Genomic DNA, 19,238 nt, shown 5'->3' with positions numbered 1-19,238 from the left:
GTACAAACAGTACAATTATAATAGTACCAACCTTTCCTACAACAAAATTGCTTCTTCTGCATTATTTGTCAAGATAATATTATTCATCAAAAAACAGGATCACTCACTCCTTACTCGGTGAAACAGGTGGTCATTGATTCAGCTCAGTCTCTCTGCTAGACGACAGATCTGAGCCCCGAAATGTCCAAAGTCAGAAACTCCTGGCCACAGAACTGTCCGCCAAAGGGACTACAATGGATCATTAGCCCTGCCTGTCTCTCAGGCCTGACTCACATCTTCACACCAGACGTAGCTATCAATCAAAACCAGTACTGCAAGATGCCAACCACCGAGCAACTTTGGTATTGACTCAATGTTCTGTGCCAAGAGCTCTTAATTACCTGCTAGATGGGTCCCCATCGAGATACAGTGCAATGAGATCTGTCAGCCTATCTATCCTGACCAGGATCTCAAACTAACCAAATTGAAGAGGAGGATATCTGAACAGAACCTTGCCAGAAAATGCTTCCAAAAAATATCGCAGCAAAAGTGATCTGTGTTGCATCCTAAGACTGCAACATACATTTCTGTAACTTGCAGAACAGTCAACAGAAACCCAAATTAAGCATGTATGTGTACTGAGCCAGCAATAATGGGCCCAAGTTTGCCCCCAGGGTTAGAATGGCGGACCGCCGTATGGTGCAGCGACTTTTTAGGACAGAAACGGAGCCTATTATTTACCTTGGTATTCTCCCCTCCATCCGGTCGATCCAGGCCCTTGGCGCAGCGCAGCAGAATGTGTGGAGGGCGGAGCCAGGTCCCGGCGCTGAAAACAGTGCCGGGACCTCTGCATATGCGCGCTAGAGTGTGCACACATGTGCAGTAGCTCCTCGCAGCCCGAATCTGTGCAGGCTGCGTGGGAGAGGCCTGAGGGACGCCGCCCCTAGCCCTGGCTGAATGGGCTCACTGGGCATTGAAGATCGGGACTCGGGCTTCCCTCCCGTTCAGCTCCCCCACCCCGCTCCAGTTCAGCCTCCCTCCCTCCCTCCCGTTCAGCCTCCTCCTCCTTCCCTCCCTCCCGTTCAGCCTTTCCCCCTCCTCTCCCCCACGTCGTCGGTGGGGCCTGCCCGCCCGGCATCTCACTGGGGGCGGGCCCTGCCCAAAGTATCGTCGTGGGCGGTCCGGCCTCCTCTTCGTCGTCATCATAGGGGCCCATTCAGCCTCCCCCCATCCCCTCCCATTCAGCCTCCTCGGCCCCTCCCCTCCCCCCCGTTCAGCCTCCCTCCTCCCCCCACCCCGTTCAGCCTCCCTCCTCTCCACCCCACCCCATTCAGCCTCCCCCCTTCCTGTTCTCTCCCCCCCTCCCTCCTCCTCCCTCTCTCCCCCCTCCCCACCTCTCTCCCCCCCCTCCCCACCTCTCTGCCCCCCCCTCCCCTCTTTACACTGACAGAGACAGAGAGAGACAGATTGAGGGGGGCCCCATCCCAGCCTGCTGTTGGAGGGCTCCTGGTGCTGCAATAGGTGAATAGAAACTTAATTTTTTATTTATTGATTGATTTTTTATTATTTTTATTTTTTATTTTTAAATTTTTTTTAATTAATTTATTGGTTGATTTATTGATTTATCATTTATTATTGATGATGGCTCTTTATTTGTAAAAGTGAAGTGTTTAATATTTGTAAACTTCTCTCCGCCCACCAAATCTCTCATTCCCTATGCCTGATTTATAATTGTAGGCAAGTTTTTCTGAGCGTACAAAAATCTACACTTACTCCACTCTAAGTTAGTTTGGAGTAAGTTTTCGCTGCCTAAACTTGCAAAACAGGGGTAAGTGGCTGGACACAACCCCTTTTGAAAAAAAAAATCTGTTCTAAAATGAAACTATTCTAACTCACTAGAACTGGAGCAAACTAAATGCCGAGAATTGCAATTTCTAAGATGCTCCATGCTAAACTTATTGCTCCAAAAAAATAGGAGCAACTCAGGCCAAAACTTGAGCCCAATGGGCCCAAATTTCCCCAGGAGTTGGTCTGTTTTTTTTTGGAGCAACTTGATTTTTCTGGAGTATCTTTTTAGTTGCAAATCTGGCCATTTAATTTGTGCCAGTGTAAGTGAGTTAGTTAGGTTTTTTTTAAGTTTAGTTTTTTTTTTCAAAAAGGGGGCGTTCCCAGCCTAGTTTGGCCATTTAAACGAGTTTTGCCAGCAAATAATTGCTCTAAACTAACTTAGGCCAGAGTAAGTGTCCGCGTTTGCACATTCTGAAAAACCTTGCGGACACTTTAGAAATCAGGCGCAGGTAGCCAGAGATGGGGTGTGGGGAAGGGAAGTTAAAGGGAAGTTAGAAGATTTTCCAAAGCATTAAACACTTCACTTTTAAAAATAAAGAACCATCATCAATAATAAATGATAAATAAATCAATAAATTAATAAATCAATAAAAAAATCAATAAATAAAAAATTTAAAGTTCCTACCTCACCTACTGCAGCCTACTTAATCATCGTGTAAAATGCTGATACTATTTGAGATACAAAGACATCAAAGGGGTAAGTTCTGGCAGGGCTGCTAATCCAAGAACAAAGGGTGCTGCCTCCTGAAAAGAGTGCTCGGTAAATATGTCATATATGCATGCTCAAAGCAATTAAGTTTATGTACTGGAGTATATTATATAGAATGCCAACATTTTTTCCTCAGCACTGCAAACAAAGTGGCCTAAATCTCCCTGCGTACACGCTCCATACTGCCGTGTTGCCATGGGAACTGTTCAGGGAGCACGGGAAGGCAGCGGCCGGCCTGTCCGGCAGGCCACTCGGCCCGGGATAGGGACTGCGAACATCGTGTCATCCTTTCGGCCAGGGATAGGGTCGCCCGGAGACAGGACATGCTGAGAGGGTCAGGAGCTACTGCGCATGCACACGTGCAGCTGCCGGCACTCTTTTCGGCGCAGGCCCACCACGTGTTCCAATGCACTGCGCCACAGGCCACAGGCCTGGAACCAATGGGGAGAATACAGAGGTAAGAAATCGGTGCCGTTTCTGTACTACAAAGTCCGCGCACCTCATGGAGGTGCGCCGTTCTAGCAGAGGGAGCAAACTTGGGCCCAAAGAAACTGTCATGTATTCTACCTGGCTACTGTTGGTACTATCTCAAGGTGTGCCACCAGAGGGCACAGCAGTGGGAGACTCGCAGGTTACCTGTACAGGGGTGCCTGACCTAGTATAAAAGGCAGGCCAGTAGGTGTGATCCTCACTCTAGAATTAACTAATAAAGGACTAAGGTCACTACAGTTCAAGTACAACACACTGCCTCATGGAGTCACTGTTAGAGGATCTAAGGACACAACTGGCGACGAGATTACAAACTTTCACGTGGAAATGTCTACCCTTGGTATGTTGCAACAGTTCACCAATGATGATGATTGGGACGCCTTTGTGGAGAGGCTAGAACACTTCTTCACAGCAAATGACCTGGCAGGAGACGACCCGGCCGCACTGGCTGATAAACGCCGCGCTATCCTGTTAACCAGTTTGGGCCCAACATCTATGACCTCGTCAGGGACTTGCTGGCACCAGCAAAGACAACGACCAAGTCGTACAAGGATCTTGTGACTCTGATCCAGGAGCAACTCAAGCCCAAGAAATTTAGAATTCAGCAGAGGAGGACAATGGGTTTAATTAGGAGGGAGAATAGAGTATGAGAGGAAGCTTGCCGGGAACATAAAAACTGACTGCAAAAGCTTCTATCGATATGTGAAGAGAAAAAGAATAGTGAAGACAAACGTAGGTCCCTTGCAGTCAGATTTAGGTAAATTTATAATGGGGAACAAAGAAATGGCAGACCAATTTGAACAATACTTTGGTTCTGTCTTCACGAAGGAAGACACAAATAACCTTCCGGAAGTACTAGGGGACCAAGGTCTAATGAAAAGGAGGAACTGAAGGATATCCTAATTAGGCAAGAAATTGTGTTAGGGAAATTGATGGGATTGAAGGCCGATAAATCCCCATGGCCTGATAGTCTGCATCACAGATTACTTAGGGAAGTGGCCCTAGAAATAGTGGATGCATTGGTGATCATTTTCCAACAGTCTATCGACTCTGGATCAGTTCCTATGGACTGGAGGGTAGCTAATGTAACACCACTTTTTAAGAAAGGAGGGAGAGAGAAAACAGGTAATTAGCCTGACATCAGTAGTGGGGAAAAAGTTGGAATCAATTATTAAAGATGAAATAGCAGTGCATTTGGAAAGCAGTGACAGTATCGGTCCAAATCAGTATGGATTTATGAAAGGGAAATCATGCTTGACAAATCTTCTGGAATTTTTTGAGGATGTAACTAGTAGAGTGGACAAGGGAGAACCAGTGGATGTGGTGTATTTGGACTTTCAAAAGGCTTTTGACAAGGTCCCACACAAGAGACTGGTGTGCAAAATTAAAGCATACGGTATTGGGGGTAATGTACTGACGCGGATAGAGAACTGGTTGGCAGACAGGAAGCAGAGAGTCGGGATAAACGGGTCCTTTTCAGAATGGCAGGCAGTGACTAGTGGGGTGCCGCAGGGCTCAGTGCTGGGACCCCAGCTATTTACAATATATATTAATGATTTGGATGAAGGAATTGAGTGTAATATCTCCAAGTTTGCAGATGACACTAAACTGGGTGGCGGTGTGAGCTGTGAGGAGGATGCTGAGGCTGCAGGGTGACTTGGACAGGTTAGGTGAGTGGGCAAATGCATGGCAGATACAGTATAATGTGGATAAATGTGAGGTTATCCACTTTGGGGGCAAAAACACAAAGGCAGATTATCTGAATGGCGGCAGATTAGGAAAAGGGGAGATGCAACGAGACCTGGATTTCATGGTACATCAGTCATTGAAAGTTGGCATGCAGGTACAGCAGGAGGTGAAGAAGACAAATGGTATATTGGCCTTCATAGCTAGGCGATGCAAGTAGAGGAGCAGGGAGATCTTACTGCAGCTGTACAGGGCCTTGGTGAGGCCTCACCTGGAATATTGTGTTCAGCTTTGGTCTCCTAATCTGAGGAAAGACATTCTTGTTATTAAGGGAGTGTAGCGAAGGTTCACCAGACTGATTCCCAGGATGGCTGGACTGACATATGAGGAGAGACTGGATCGACTGGGCCTTTATTCATTGGAGTTTAGAAAGATGAGAGGGGATCTCATAGAAACATATAAAATTCTGATGAGCTGGACAGATTAGATGCAGGAAGCATGTTCCCGATGTTGGGGAAGTCCAGAGCCAGGGGTCACAGTCTAAGGATAAGGGGTAAGCCATTTAGGACTGAGATGACGAGAAACTTTTTCACTCAGAGTTGTTAACCTGTGGAATTCCCTACCGCAGAGAGTTGTTGATGCCAGTTCATTGAATATATTCAAGAAGGAGTTAGATATGGCCCTTACGGTTCAAGGGATTAAGGGATATGGAGAGAAAGCAGGAAAGGGGTACTGAGGTGAATGATCAGCCATGATCTTATTGAATGGTGGTGCAGGCTCAATGGCCTATTCCTGCACCTATTTTCTATGTTTCTATGCTGCATTGCGGAGGGAATCATAGGGCTCACCAGTGCCGTTTTAAAAAGAGTATGTTTGCAAAGGTTGCAGCACAAAGGGCTACCTCCAGCGAATGTGTAAGAGAAATAGGACTCACTGTGTCAATGAGGAGTCCGCAGATGGCCATGAATCCAGCGTGGATTATGAATTGTTAGACAAAGAGGCAGCCCAGTCCCACGGGAGGTACATAGCATCTTTACCTGCAGCACCGAGTGCTCCCCGCTGAAGATGGAAGTCGAGATAGAGGGAAGTCCAGTCTTCATGGAAGTGGACTCGGGGGCGAGCCAGTCAGTGATGAATCAAGGAGCTTTTGAGAGGCTATGGGACAATCTAGCTGAACAACCCGCATTGGCCCCGGTTAAGCCAAAGTGGCGCACCTACACCAATTACACCAGTCGTTGGTAGTGTGAATGTAAAGGTACTCCATGATGGCGCGGTGCACAAGTTTCCTCTGTGGATTGTTGCAAGTGATGGACCAACGCTGCTCGGCAGAAGGTGGATGAAGAAGATCCATTGGAAGTGGGAAGACTTCACCCCTCTAGCGATCGAAGCCCTCTGCGCTCAGAGGCAAAGCAAGTTCTCACCCGAGAGTGGACCCAGCACCGGTGAGCTGACCAGCACAGCACCCGAGACACAGACCGCTCAGCACGACTGTGTGGAGATGATCCAGCTGAGATGACCCGAACGCACCATCCAGGCTCCAGTGGCAGGACTCCTGAGGAAGAAAATCGGATCCAGAAGCGACTTACCAACTGCGGAGGCAGAACCCGGGGAGAAGAGGATCACCGCAGTCGACATTGTGGACGAAGGAAAGATGGCGCCCGAACCACGAGGTGATGCGCTGAAGACAAAGATGGCCGCGGTCAGACCACGAGGTGCAGTGCTGATGGAGCAACACGTGGCACGAAATGGAGAAGCGGATTGGGGTAAAGCAAGCAAGGCTCTCTTTATGGAGGCCTGCAACCCACTACAATTAAAAGGGACAGTTCCACACATGTAAGCAATGTAACAGTAATTGTAAGCTCGAGACAAAAGGTGTAACGGATTATGTAAAGTGTGCAACTGATAATCGGAATTGTATACATGCAACCAGCGAGGAAAAGTCACGCGATTATGTACAATGTGTGATTGATGATCTGAACTGTGCATATGCAACCAGCGAGGAAAAGTCGCGCGATCATGGTCGAAATCCTACAGTGCACATCAAGGAAAATCTGTGCGATGCAAGATTCTCACTGCACGCAGCCAATGTAGTGGGCAGACACCCATCGGGTGCGCAGAGGTCCAGCGAGCTATCCAATGCTGTAGCCTGCGTCCCGGGGACCAGAGTCATGCACTATGAAATGTGGCCACAAGCAGCCAACACACACGAGCTGCGAGGCAAGCGACCTCAGCAGGGCAACGGCAACGGCAACGGTATCGGTACCATGCCCTGGGTCGGCTCCATCTCTCAGGCAACCGATGGCACCAACTGCCATGAGCCTGAAGGTGCAGACTGCACCAAGGCCATATCCCTTGATGTCGGGTCACCCACCACTGTTCTCCCAGAGGAAACAAGCACCAGCCAGGACTCCAAACCAAACGACGCTCAGGTCAGTGAGTTGGCAGTTCCCTGTGCACTGCGAGACGACAGCTCCTCAGGGAGCAGCTGTGACCCAGGGTGTAAAGAAAGGACAGGGAGAACCTGCCCAGCGCTAGCGACCACGGACAGCCCCGAGAGCAGGCTACACGAGCCAACTGGATTCCCACTGCCAGCACCGGGCACTGAGCCACCACCAGACTGCAGGAACACAACCCAGCAGCTCCGGAACTAGCTTGTCCTCATGCACCGGTCACCGCATCGATAAGGCATCTAACATACTTGTCGCATCACGGAAACACAAAAAACCCCGCAAAACCACTTACCTGAACTTGAATGTACATGAATGTCAGGAGCCCCCGCCACATCAGTGTGGGAGGGGAGGTAGAATGGAGTGGTTAGGAACACACACACACAAACAGCAACCACCAGCACGCTACTGCACCAACTACCCACCCAAGCTGGCCTGCCAGAGGTCAACCAGGCAAAACCCACATAGAGCTAAGCCCAGAGCACAGTCAATGCAGAGGCGATTTGCACTGAGGGTTCAGGGGGGAGTGATGTCATATATTCTACATGGCTATTGTTGGTACTATCACAAGGTGTGCCACTCGAGGACACAGCAGTGGGAGACTCGTAGGTTACCTGTACAGGTGTGCCTGGCCTAGTATAAAAGGCAGGCCACCAGGTGTGATCCTCTGGAGTTAACTAGTAAAGGACTAAGGTCACTGCAGTTCAAGTCCAACACTCTGCTTCATAGAGTCATTGTTAAAGCATCTAAGAACACAACAGAAACAAATATATAATATAACACAGATAAAAGTGCTTCATTTTGTCAATGAGTTTGTCCCAAGTTCGATATAGGCCAGGACAAAAAACTGTATAAAATACTGATGAATACAAGCATGCACTGCCACTCTGCATCTTAAACAACAGCTTGCACCTATATAGTGCCTTTAACTTAGAAAATATTTCATAAAGCACTTCACAGTCAATGCCGAGATGTCAGGAAAGGTGAACAGCTGGGTCTTAGAGAGAGAGGCAAAGAGGTTTACACAAGGACTGCCTCACTGTGGGCTCCAGATGGTTGAAGGTACTTTTAAGGAGATGGCAGGGTGAAGGGAGAGGGAACAGAATAGTTAAGAGTGGAACCAGGTGAGCTAGAAATGGAGGAGGCGTTGAAGGAGGATGGTGTGGTTGACTGTCAATGGCTGCAGAGAGGTCTAGGATCAAGAGGGACAATGCACCATGGTTACAGTCATGTGCAACTTTGGTTAGGGCCATTTTGGTGCTGCGGTAGGGGCAGAAACCTGAGAGATTCAAACAGAGAGCTACAGGAAAGATGGGCACAGAGTGGGAAAGCAACAACATGTTCAACCAAATGGCCAAACAAGTTGTGCGCCAGACACCCTCAAGTCTGCATCTTGGAACTTGAGGAAGTAACGATGAGGGCCATACCGAGGGAACAACTGGGGCAGGAGAGACTAAAGGTTTTGCTGGGATCAAGTGAATCCAAGGAAGAGGTGAGGGAGCAGTTCAGCAAACTGACAGCTGACAGATCACTTCTGCTGCGATATTCTTTAGAAGCATTTTCTGGCAAGGTTCTGTTCAGATATCCTCCTCTTCAATTTGGTTAGTTTGAAATCCTGGTCAGGATAGATAGGCTGACAGATCTCATTGCACTGCATCTGGATGGGGACCCATCCAGCAGGTAATTAAGAGCTCTTGGCACAGAACATTGAGTCAATACCAAAGTTGCTCGGTGGTTGGCATCTTGCAGTACTGGTTTTGATTGATAGCTACGTCTGGTGTGAAGATGTGAGTCAGGCCTGAGAGACAGGCAGGGCTAATGATCCATTGTAGTCCCTTTGGCGGACAGTTCTGTGGCCAGGAGTTTCTGACTTTGGACATATAGGGGCTCAGATCAGCAGTCAGTCTGTAGTCTAGCCATTACATGGTTACAGCTCATCAGCCACAAGACAGTCAATTCAATAATCAAAAAACAAACACGATTAAGAACCTTTAAAAACAACACCGATTTCAGTACTGAATTGAATTGGCAGTGTCAAGGACTGTAGGTGGACAGCTTCTGCTCACTCGGTTGCGCATACAATAGATATTTGGCACTGCTGTGTTATATGACTGATATGTAAAACGATGTACAGGGTAAAACTGCACAGACAGCATTCTGTTCAATTGCACCTGTGCCAAAAACAACTGAACTACACTTAAATTTGTCTGGCCACCTACGTTTCAGAAAGTCTTGAAGCTTAAAAAAGGTCAAACTGGAACAACAGCTGAGAAATATTTGGTTGTGATGAAAGGTCATGGGCCTGAAACATTAACTCTGGTTCTCTCCACAGGTGCTGCCTGATCTACTGAGTATTTCCAGCATTTCCTGTTTGTTTTTCAGAGTTCCAGCATCCGCAGTATCTTGTTTTTGTTGTTGAGAAATATTGTTTGAAATCTAAAATCATATAAAACCATTTATTTCAAAGTACAGTTCCCCAGATAATAGCCTCTATAATAATTATATCATTTTCTTTCTCTTAAATAGTTTTTGCATGTACCTGCAGGCTTTTTATTGGTATGTTCTAAATTAGGCCCGGGCACTACTCTGAGGTTAGTAGATTGTTAAATGTATGACACGACCTCAAAAATCACTGCGACAAGAAAATAATTGAAAATGAAAATTGCTGCTTTGAAGGTAAACTTTCAGACAGAGTGTCATAATGTCTTTGGTTATTCCTGAAAAGTTCCGGCACCTTCTTCAAGTCTGCAACACCAATATTGATGGATGAAGGAAGATAGCTTCCACTATCACCAGCGTTGGAAGGTGTTGTGCCGGTGTGGTGCTGAGGAACGTACGGTCATAACAAACATAACAAAAACAGATTATCACAGAGATTTGTGAAGATGAGCACGGTTCATTATAACAATCCTGCGGAACCTTCATCAGTACAAAATTCCCCGACTGGTTTCTGAACCAGATAGAAGGACAGTAAGGATGGTAAATATAGCCAGGACTTGGCCAACAGTCGGGACAATAGACTGCGCAAGGATCTTGAGTGATTGAAAAAGATTCCTACACATAGGGGTCTGCAACACCTCTGGGGTCTCCATGTGCATAGTCACCACATAAAGATCTCAGGCAGGAGGGGGCACACAGTTGGTGTGTCCAAGAAGAAGTAAATATTTCAACTGCTGTCAAATTGTCATTAAATGTTCAGTTAAATGGGAATGGTGCTGGACGAGGGTTGGTGCCGGATAAGGGAGTCCCGGATAAGAGAGGTTCAACCTGTATTATCAATTCAAATTAAACCAATAGTACAACTAATCAATGTGCATGTGTTTGTCATTATAGCTCAACAAGAACAAGCCAGAATCAACAAGATTCTCACTATCAACCTCTTTTAAAAGTCAAACCATTAAAAAGGATGATACTCTGTAAAGTCCTCTTTAAATATTTCTATTGATTTTATACAAGTATTTTTGTTCACACAGTAAGGACAGCCTCACCAGCAAGTGAACTATCTGACTCAGTGAGGTAAGCTTCAGAGCTGAATTAGCATCAGTAAAGATATACTCATTAACCCAGGACACTTTTGCCATCATGTCATTCAGCTCCCTCACATGACTGCACTCAACAACTCTCCCAACTCACATCCAGTTGAAGCCTTCACCAATCACCATCTAATCTAAAACACACTCGACAGCACAGATTCTTAGTAACATGGGGCCCGAGTTTGGTCGACTTACCGTCGGTTGCCGCTGAGTATTCTCGGCGATCTCGATGATTTATTGGGCGCTCTCCCCTCCGAGCGAGTTTGGTCATGTCCTCACGCCGGCGGGGAGAGAAGACCGCTGGGTACCATCCACTGGCGTGCGCCGGCATACAACACCCGCAAGAGTCCTCCCGCCTGCTGCGTCCCCAGTTTGTTTGGGTGTTCCTCTGCTCCAGCAGGGGAAGAAACCGTCGCGTGGAGGAAGGCCTATCTGAACGCTAAGTATGAAGACCTGCAAAAAAAGGTTAGTGCACTTTTCTTTATTTCTTTTTCAGGGATTTAGGTGGATGGGATCCCCTGAAGGATTTCTGATGGTTTTTTATGGTTTGAAAACTTTTTATTTTATCAGTTCCCCCCTCTCTGGGCTCGACTCAATCCTCAGCGGTACTTTGCCGAGGATCGCATTTGCTGCCCAGAATGGGAGCTACCGCCTGCTACCGCCCAGAATCAGCATGCAAGGCCCATTTTTGCTGCTGGGCGGTCTTTCCCACATTTTTTCATGAAACTTCCGCCCAAAGTACAGTCAGGATCGTAGCGTCCTTTGGATGGTAATGGGCGGAACTTAGCATTCACCAAACTCGGGCCCACGCTGTTCTCCCGTTGAATTTAAATGTAATGAAAATGAGCTGTTTTTCTGTTCCATTGTAGGTGGGAGTCTGACATGAAGATCAGAACAGCTGAATAGCAAGAAAAAAGCAGAACACTTATCGGCGTTATGCTGCTGTAATGTGCAAAGTAGAACTAAACGAAACATGCTGTGCAAAAGAGCAGCCCAAACCATTGTGTTTACATGGAGTTGTACACTTGCCTGTCACCTATAACAACCATGGATCTGTTTGGATGATTGAGAATATCTTTACTGATTGGTTACAAAAAGACAGGGGAGAATAATTGCTGTGCTTCTTGAACATTCTTCTAATTATCCAGAAATGATGGGGTTTCAACCTACAGCATATGTTGCTACCTCCTACCATGAAGGATGGCATCGAGGCAGGAAGGAAAGAAAGAACACCCCAAGGTTCTTCACAACCAATTAATGCCTTTTAAAGTGTATTTGCTGTGATTACATTAAAAAAAACAGCATCCAATTTGCACACAGCATGGCCCCACAAGCAGAAAGGAGGTTAGGGACAAATTAATCTGATTTAGTGGTGTTCATTGAGGGATGAATGTTGGTCAGGACACTTTGTATCTTTTACATTCACCTTAAAAGGCAGAGCCCTCAGTTTAACATTTTATCCAAATGACAGCACTTCCTTTAATGCAGTACTCTTTCAAGGATGAACGACAACTCCTCTAATACTGTACTGGAATGGGACTTGAACGCAAACCTCCTGACTCAGGTTATTTGCCAGCACTGAGCAATTTTGATACCATCACCACAGCAATTACCTACTGGGTCAAGGTTTTTACATAGGATATGCAGAACAGAAACAGGCCATTCAGCCCAACCAGTCCATGCCGGGGTTTATGCTCCACTCGAGCCTCCTCCCATCTTTCCTCATCTAACTCTCATCAGTATAACCCTCTATTCCCTTCTCCTTCATATGCTTGTCTAGTCTTCCCTTAATTGCATCTATACTTCAACTACACCCTGCACTAGCGACTTCCACATTTTCACTACTCTTTGGATAAAGAAGTTTCTTCTGAATTCCTTATTAGATTTCTTGGTGACTATCTTATATTGATGACCGCTAGTTTTTCTCTTCCCCACAAGTGGAAACTCTCGCTCTGTATCTACCCTATCAAAATCTTTCATTATTTTAAAGACCTCTATTAGGTCACCCCTCAGCCTTCTTACTTCAAGAGAAAAGAGGCCCACAGCCTGTTCATCCTTTCCCGATAGGTACACCCTCGCATTTCTGGTATCATCCTTGTAAATCTTCTCTGCATCCTCTCCAGTGCCTCTATATCCTTTTTATAATATGGCGACCACAATTTCAAGCAACATTGCCCTGTCCCCATGCAATGAAACCACAGGTGTTTGACTTGTTGGACAGATTAAAGAACACCACTGTAAATACCTGTATAGACCATCACTTTACTTCATGCTGTACAACTGATGAGAAAAGAATGCATGAGTGTAAGGAAAACAAAAATCCTCTGCCACTTTAGAAAAGGTGACCTGTTTGGAAAATGTCTAGAATGAAGGAGGTGGACATGAAACAGAGCTAATACAGGATGACTTTGTAGCTTTTCTTTTGGACTGACCAAAGAAGTAGCCTGTTGAGCAATGCTGAGAATAAACCAGAGGAAAAAGAAGAATGGAGTGGCGACATTGCACAGCCTAATGAAAGCAGATTATGATCCTGACGATGATTCCAATCAAACTGTTGCAGCAACATTGAAATCAGTCACCAGTGCAGACAGTGCTTCCAAGTTTGCAAGCAGCCATGAAAGTACATTGATGTCCAATTGGACTGGACTAGAACATCACGGGCTGAAAAGGGATTTCATGTCGACACAAAAGCCAAAAGTGTTTTGTTCACCATCCATGATTTTTTCCAGTAAGGAAACTTATAAATTTAAAACAGTTTTAAAAACTTTTACACTGCTTTCTAATGCACTATAATATTCCGTATTTTAACAAAACACAATTTTTAACCTGCTCCGCAATTTGCTACTTTGCCCACTTAGCAGGATGAGCAAACTACCTCGAGGGATAAACTAGACAATTACTTATAAGGGACAGAACAGCCAATTTATTGTAAGGAGCACAGTCTATGTAGATGTTTTGAAATCACCAAATAAAAAATAAAACTTCAAATTTGCTTTGTAACAAAACATTGTTAAAAAAATTAGTGGTGAGTGCCACTCTGTATATGTGGCTGAAGGGAGAGCAAAGCTGTTGTCCAATAGAAGGCTATATTACTTTAAATAAACGTATAATAAATCAAATGCAGATCACAGTTCTAACAAGCAAACATTTTATCCCCGTCAGTTATACATTCTCACAACTTGTGTGCGGGTGTCTTTGTTAATAGCACCTGGATTTTAATCCACTGCTCGTCTCCATGGCTGTACTACATTTTAGAAGCCTTAACCATATTTGTGGGCAAGAGATTTTGTCAGAACACATAATAAAACAAGCAGAATGCCACAACTTTCCATGACGTCACGAGAAAAGCCTTAGAGCTGGCTGCCTGCCTGTTTGAGATAATACAGCTGCTTTCATGTAGTCAGACTGCAGCCCAGACCTTTCAGGCAAGTCAGCCCACTGCTGTACTTGCATTTAAAGCACAGTAAAGATACAGAAATTGAGACCATAAAGCTATGAACCCGTGTGCATAATACCAAAATTAAACTTTGAAGGAATCAATTTCCTTCCAGGATTCGAGTTTTCTTTCACTCTGTGCAAGCATGTACATCATACAATTAATTGAAGGTTTGCAGGCATTTCCTTCAGTGGAAAGTGGCACGTAAATGTCAGAAGTGCTATCTTGTACATCTAATTTCTAAAAACTCTCATGATTATGCAACATAGACGGTAAAAACTAATTGAAAGGTTTGGTCAGGGTTTCTTTTCTGTAGCTATGGATCTTTCAGGTGCACTTACAAACCTAGTTCGCTGCAGCTGGCCTGGAGAGAAGGTAAAGCTGTAAAGGTGTCAGCTAGTTAAAACATCATTTAAATGTTTAGAATACAGAGTTAATCCTTTCCTCAAAATCAAGTGGTTCTGCAATTCCTATTGTACCAATTCCATGTTGGCTCTTGCTTCACCCCATGTTGCAATGCCCTGGAGGTTTATGACCTATTTACCCTTATGGAGCATGTCTTTGCTTGCAACCACCCTACTGTACTATTCCTATTTAAAACTAGCAATGGACCGCAAAAAATATCAAAATAATTCGTTCATCCCTCTGAAGCCACTGCTAACTTTTGACGTAAATCTTCAGCAAATAGTGAATCTACTTTAAAAAAAAATGTACATCTTTCTCCCCTTTTTCCTTAAAGGTGCTGTCAGTTGCCAAGGTAAAATTTTACAGGTGCTGCTGAACATTCTTGTCCTACACCCATGTGATTCAAACATCCAGTGTTGGCAGGCTATGGAGGGCATCATAGGCTAGCCTAATCCTGCCCTCAAGTGACATTTACATGGGCACTTCCCACTGCTGCATAGCAGTCAGGAGTAAGAACATAAGAACATAAGAAATAGGAACAGGAATAGGGCATCCGGCCCCTCAAGCCTGCTCCGTCATTCAATAAGATCATGTCTGATCTGATCTTGGCCTCAACTCTACTTTCCTGCTTGTTCCCCATAACCCTTGACTTCCCTCAGGTTGATGTGCTAACCCTGGTATAGGTGAGGCTCGGGTCAGCTACTGTGCATGGCTGATATCACCTCCTCCAACATCTCTGAGTAGATTAGTACCAACATTTTCTCACATACACTTCACTTACTATTGCTTTAAAACTCTTCACAGGCAAGAAAGATTATTACAGCAGATAGTCTCAGCAACCAAGTGCTGAAGCTACATTACCAACAATTCGAAGGAGTGTGTTTTATGTCTCAACTAATTAAAGTACTTGCTGCTTCTCATACTTTAAATCAATTTTCAGCTCCTTATTTCAGTGAAATACAGTGCAATATTCATTAGAATCAGCGTTAGCTGTTTAATGTGACTAAATAGACTGAGATATTTGTGTATTTTGGGGGAGTGGGGGGGGGAATTAAAACTGAAATCACAAATATATAGAATGTAATTTGGATGTGGGTGTTTGATGTTTGTTTAGTCTTGGCCTTTTAATACCTCATTGTCCCCAAGTCTTTCCGGAAATGCGGCTGCCGTTTGCTCAGTATTCAATCCATACTGTATCCTTTGAAGCTAATGAGTCATCTGACACCAAATCTGACCCAACACTGTAACAATCATGGGCATTTTTGCTGCATGTCCTTAGTTAACCTCCTAGACTGGCCTGGCCAAGTAGGGGAAACTTCTTGCCAGTCTACATAGGAAACAGATGATTGAACTGCAATGCAGCCAATTGTGACTATTTCTCCTAGTACACAGCAATGAGACACCTTTCTACACTTCCATCATAAGAAATTGATCTGAAATATTAGTTATTTTAATTGGATCACTTATTTATGCCCGATGAACTCTAATCTAAGTCTTCCAACTGTTCCACTTTTAGTTCAAAACCAGCATGAGGTCACAAACTTGCAACGCACGCCCGCCCAATATCATGCTTGTACACACTGTGCCAGATTCTGGCATTTTCATATTTGTGGAATGAGAAAAGGCAAGAACATGTTATTATTCCAGAATCCATAGCTCCAGTGATATTCATAGCACCATTGATAGAAGGACTACAGCTTTAATAAAGACCTTTCCCTATAGCTCCACCTCAAAAACCATCTCTTTCATCCTCTCATGTTCCAATTAGAGAAAGTCAATGAAACCTACAGAGGTGGCCTATGTAAAAAGGAAAGAAGAAAAAAGGCAAAGAAAGAGAAAAACTAAGAGAAGATGAGCGAGAAAAAGACATTGATGGCATTTGGCCGCTTCCTGCTGTCCATGTGACAGAAACATTTTAGTGCTTTTAACCATGTTTGTTTCTGGCAAAGGTCGATGCCTCGGCGGTATATAGCTCAGACCTGAAAACCTCACACATAGGAGTTGGTCAATGATAATGCTGTGTAAACAGATGTTTACAGGTGTTTTCTTATCATCAGGATCAGTGACCTGAGGCATAGTTTTCCGACAGTCACACATTCTGTGGTTGAGGAGTCTATTCTTGCAAACAGATGTCAAATATCTAATTTTCTGATCAGTAGAATTTCTGTATCAATTAAAATGACAACAAGCAGGTGAGTGGCCTCCCTTACTACAATAATATGTTTGAATGACCTGGTTTGGAATTGGATGGGGGTGTTAGCGGGGGTGAGGTGGAAATCGACAATCAGAGCACATTTTGTATCAGCGCTTTCCTTTAATTGGTATAGAAATATTGGATTTGGATGGCTGAGATTATGCCTAACCACCATTTTGTGCAAGATGGACTAAGAGTTTGTAACTCTTTCAATTCATATACATTTCCATCAGCCATTTCTATTGATAGAGCTAAAGCTTTATTCTGCATCCGGCCCCATTTGTAATAATGCCTTCTTCTGTACGGCTGCATTCTCAACCTACAAATCTGTCACAAACCTCAGCATTCAGAAAAGCTCCAAACTTACAATGTATAAAAGACTGCTTCTGCTCCACAAAATATGCTCCAACAGTCGCTTCCCCCCTACAACTCCATTCATCAAACTTAAATAGTTTAGTGATAACAAGGGGTTGGTAGCTCTACTTAAACACCAGAATAATCCTAGCTGTGAGGTTTTCAGTCATAATCCATATACATGATGCAGGATCTTACACCAAAAATATAAACATGGTTAAAAGCAGCAGGTTGTGTCCATAAGGGCTGCAGAGAACAGCCCGGAGGCTTTAATATATGCTCCTCTTCTATCCTCTTTTCCCTTCTTCCTCACTTACAGCTGTTTGGCTGTGGGCTTTGGGAGTTTTTCTCTCTCATAGCTATGGAGGCAAGAGCATTCCAGTGTCTACAACAGTGGTGAAAGCCCACTAGTAAAATTATATAGTCTATGGATTTTTTTTTCTTCTCCTTGTTTTGAAGGCTTCATTCCTGCTGGGTATGACTCCACCCAGTTGGGCATCTTGCTCTACCTCAACCGAGTGGCCATTCTTCATATGTTCACTAGTCAAGCCTTAGGGACAAAGTTAGATGGTCAATTGAGGCCCTGTCTGCCCTCTCAGGTGGATGTAAAAGATAAAATAGCACTGTGCACTATTTGAAGAAGAGCAGAGGAGTTCTCCCAGTGTCCTGTCCAACATTTATCCCTCAAACAGCACCATTTAAAACAGAATATCTGGTCATTTGTCTCATTGCTGCTTGTGGGACCTTTCTGCATGTAAATTGGATGCCGTGTTTCCCAACATTACAACAGGACGAAACTTCAAAAGTACTTAGTTGACTGTAAAGTGCCATTGGACGTCCTGAGGATGTGTTAGGCATTAAATTTTATTTCTATAGTTTTAGTAGATGGCTTTCACAGTTATGAACATTGGGATAGTACCTCCTTCATAAAAGAGCAAGAGTAAGTGACAGAAACATGAGAAACAATCAACATTGTGTAATCTGAAACAAGTATATGGGATATGATGATTTCCCACTGAATGCGAAAGAGCTAGTATTCCTGCAGGCCTACTAGCTCGTTCATATTCAGTACTTCATTGGCATTTCTGGCCCAAACATTGATGTTATATGCTGGGTGCAGTCATAGCGAGTTCATTGCGGTTATAGTCCATATTGGGAACTGGATTGTGGTCAAATTCAGAGCTATTCTTGTCCCCATTCTGCATTATAGCACCAATTTGACCAGGGAAATTTAGGGACAGGGAGAGAGGCAATGAATTTTAACTGAAATAACTTGCATCACTGTCAATGAAATGGTTTGAGTGACTCTATATGGGAATATTTTCCATTAATTCTTTAAACTCTCCCATTACACAATGGGAGACTAGTAAAATGTCAAAACCACCAAATACAGAAATGACCACAAAATCAAAGGTTTGAGGTTCGCAGCTAAGTTTAACAAAGAAAACTCATTCTGCAGGTGTCAGCAATAACCAAGTTACTTCTCTTATTGATCACAGTTTCCATGGTGCTACCACGGCAATTAATTAAATGTAGATTGATTTCATTAAAATAATGAAGAAAACGAAGCTCATTTCACATCATGTTCAAGTTCTGATTCAACGCAAACCTGTCATTTTGAGAAATGCACTGCTGTGCTAATGCCCAGGCCACACATTGAAGCAGGTGCCAGTCTTTGAGAACTTACTGTGCTCCTTCACAATACTCTACAATTTGTGTTGGGTCTACTTTTACAAGATTCAACACAATACCATTAAAGGAAGAGTTGCTTCCCACTCCCGCATGGTGGATGGGTTCAGGGGAATCAGATCAAAGCCCTCAAGATTACACAGCTCAGATTGATCTAATATGTTGTCTTTTGACTTAAAGGCCTACAGCAGTGGTTGGCAACAAGCAGCTCCTGGTTTATTGCAAGCTTTTGCTTTGTATTTTAAAAAATCTACAGCATCATCAAAAAAGAGAGAAGTTGTGTGGAACGAGAATGCTGCAATTGGCAGGATTGTGGCATGTGAAGTGGATCAATGAGTGGGCTGACTGGGTAGGGTTGCCACCTGTCCATTGTCGCACTGCAGTCTCCAGGAATTTAAGGTTACTCTCCTGGACACTGCTGCGAGCAACCCAGGATTAAATCATAAGAACATTAACAAAAAATGTGGGG

At 44.4% G+C, this 19,238-nt stretch overlaps 1 protein-coding gene and 1 pseudogene across 1 annotated transcript in view; one reads left to right on the top strand and one right to left on the bottom strand.

The window, feature by feature from the left end:
* LOC139255855 (inositol polyphosphate-5-phosphatase A) overlaps nucleotides 1–19,238 on the bottom strand; it is a 547,723-nt gene that overhangs the window by 293,718 nt on the left and 234,767 nt on the right. The window lies entirely within an intron of this gene.
* On the top strand, nucleotides 9,860–10,319 carry LOC139259539 (small ribosomal subunit protein uS13-like; annotated as a pseudogene).

Source organism: Pristiophorus japonicus, chromosome 3, assembly GCF_044704955.1.
Source record: "Pristiophorus japonicus isolate sPriJap1 chromosome 3, sPriJap1.hap1, whole genome shotgun sequence".
NCBI classification, from domain to species: Eukaryota; Metazoa; Chordata; class Chondrichthyes; family Pristiophoridae; genus Pristiophorus; species Pristiophorus japonicus.
Note: the sequence above shows the minus strand (reverse complement) of the source record. Positions and strands in the feature narration are given on the sequence as shown.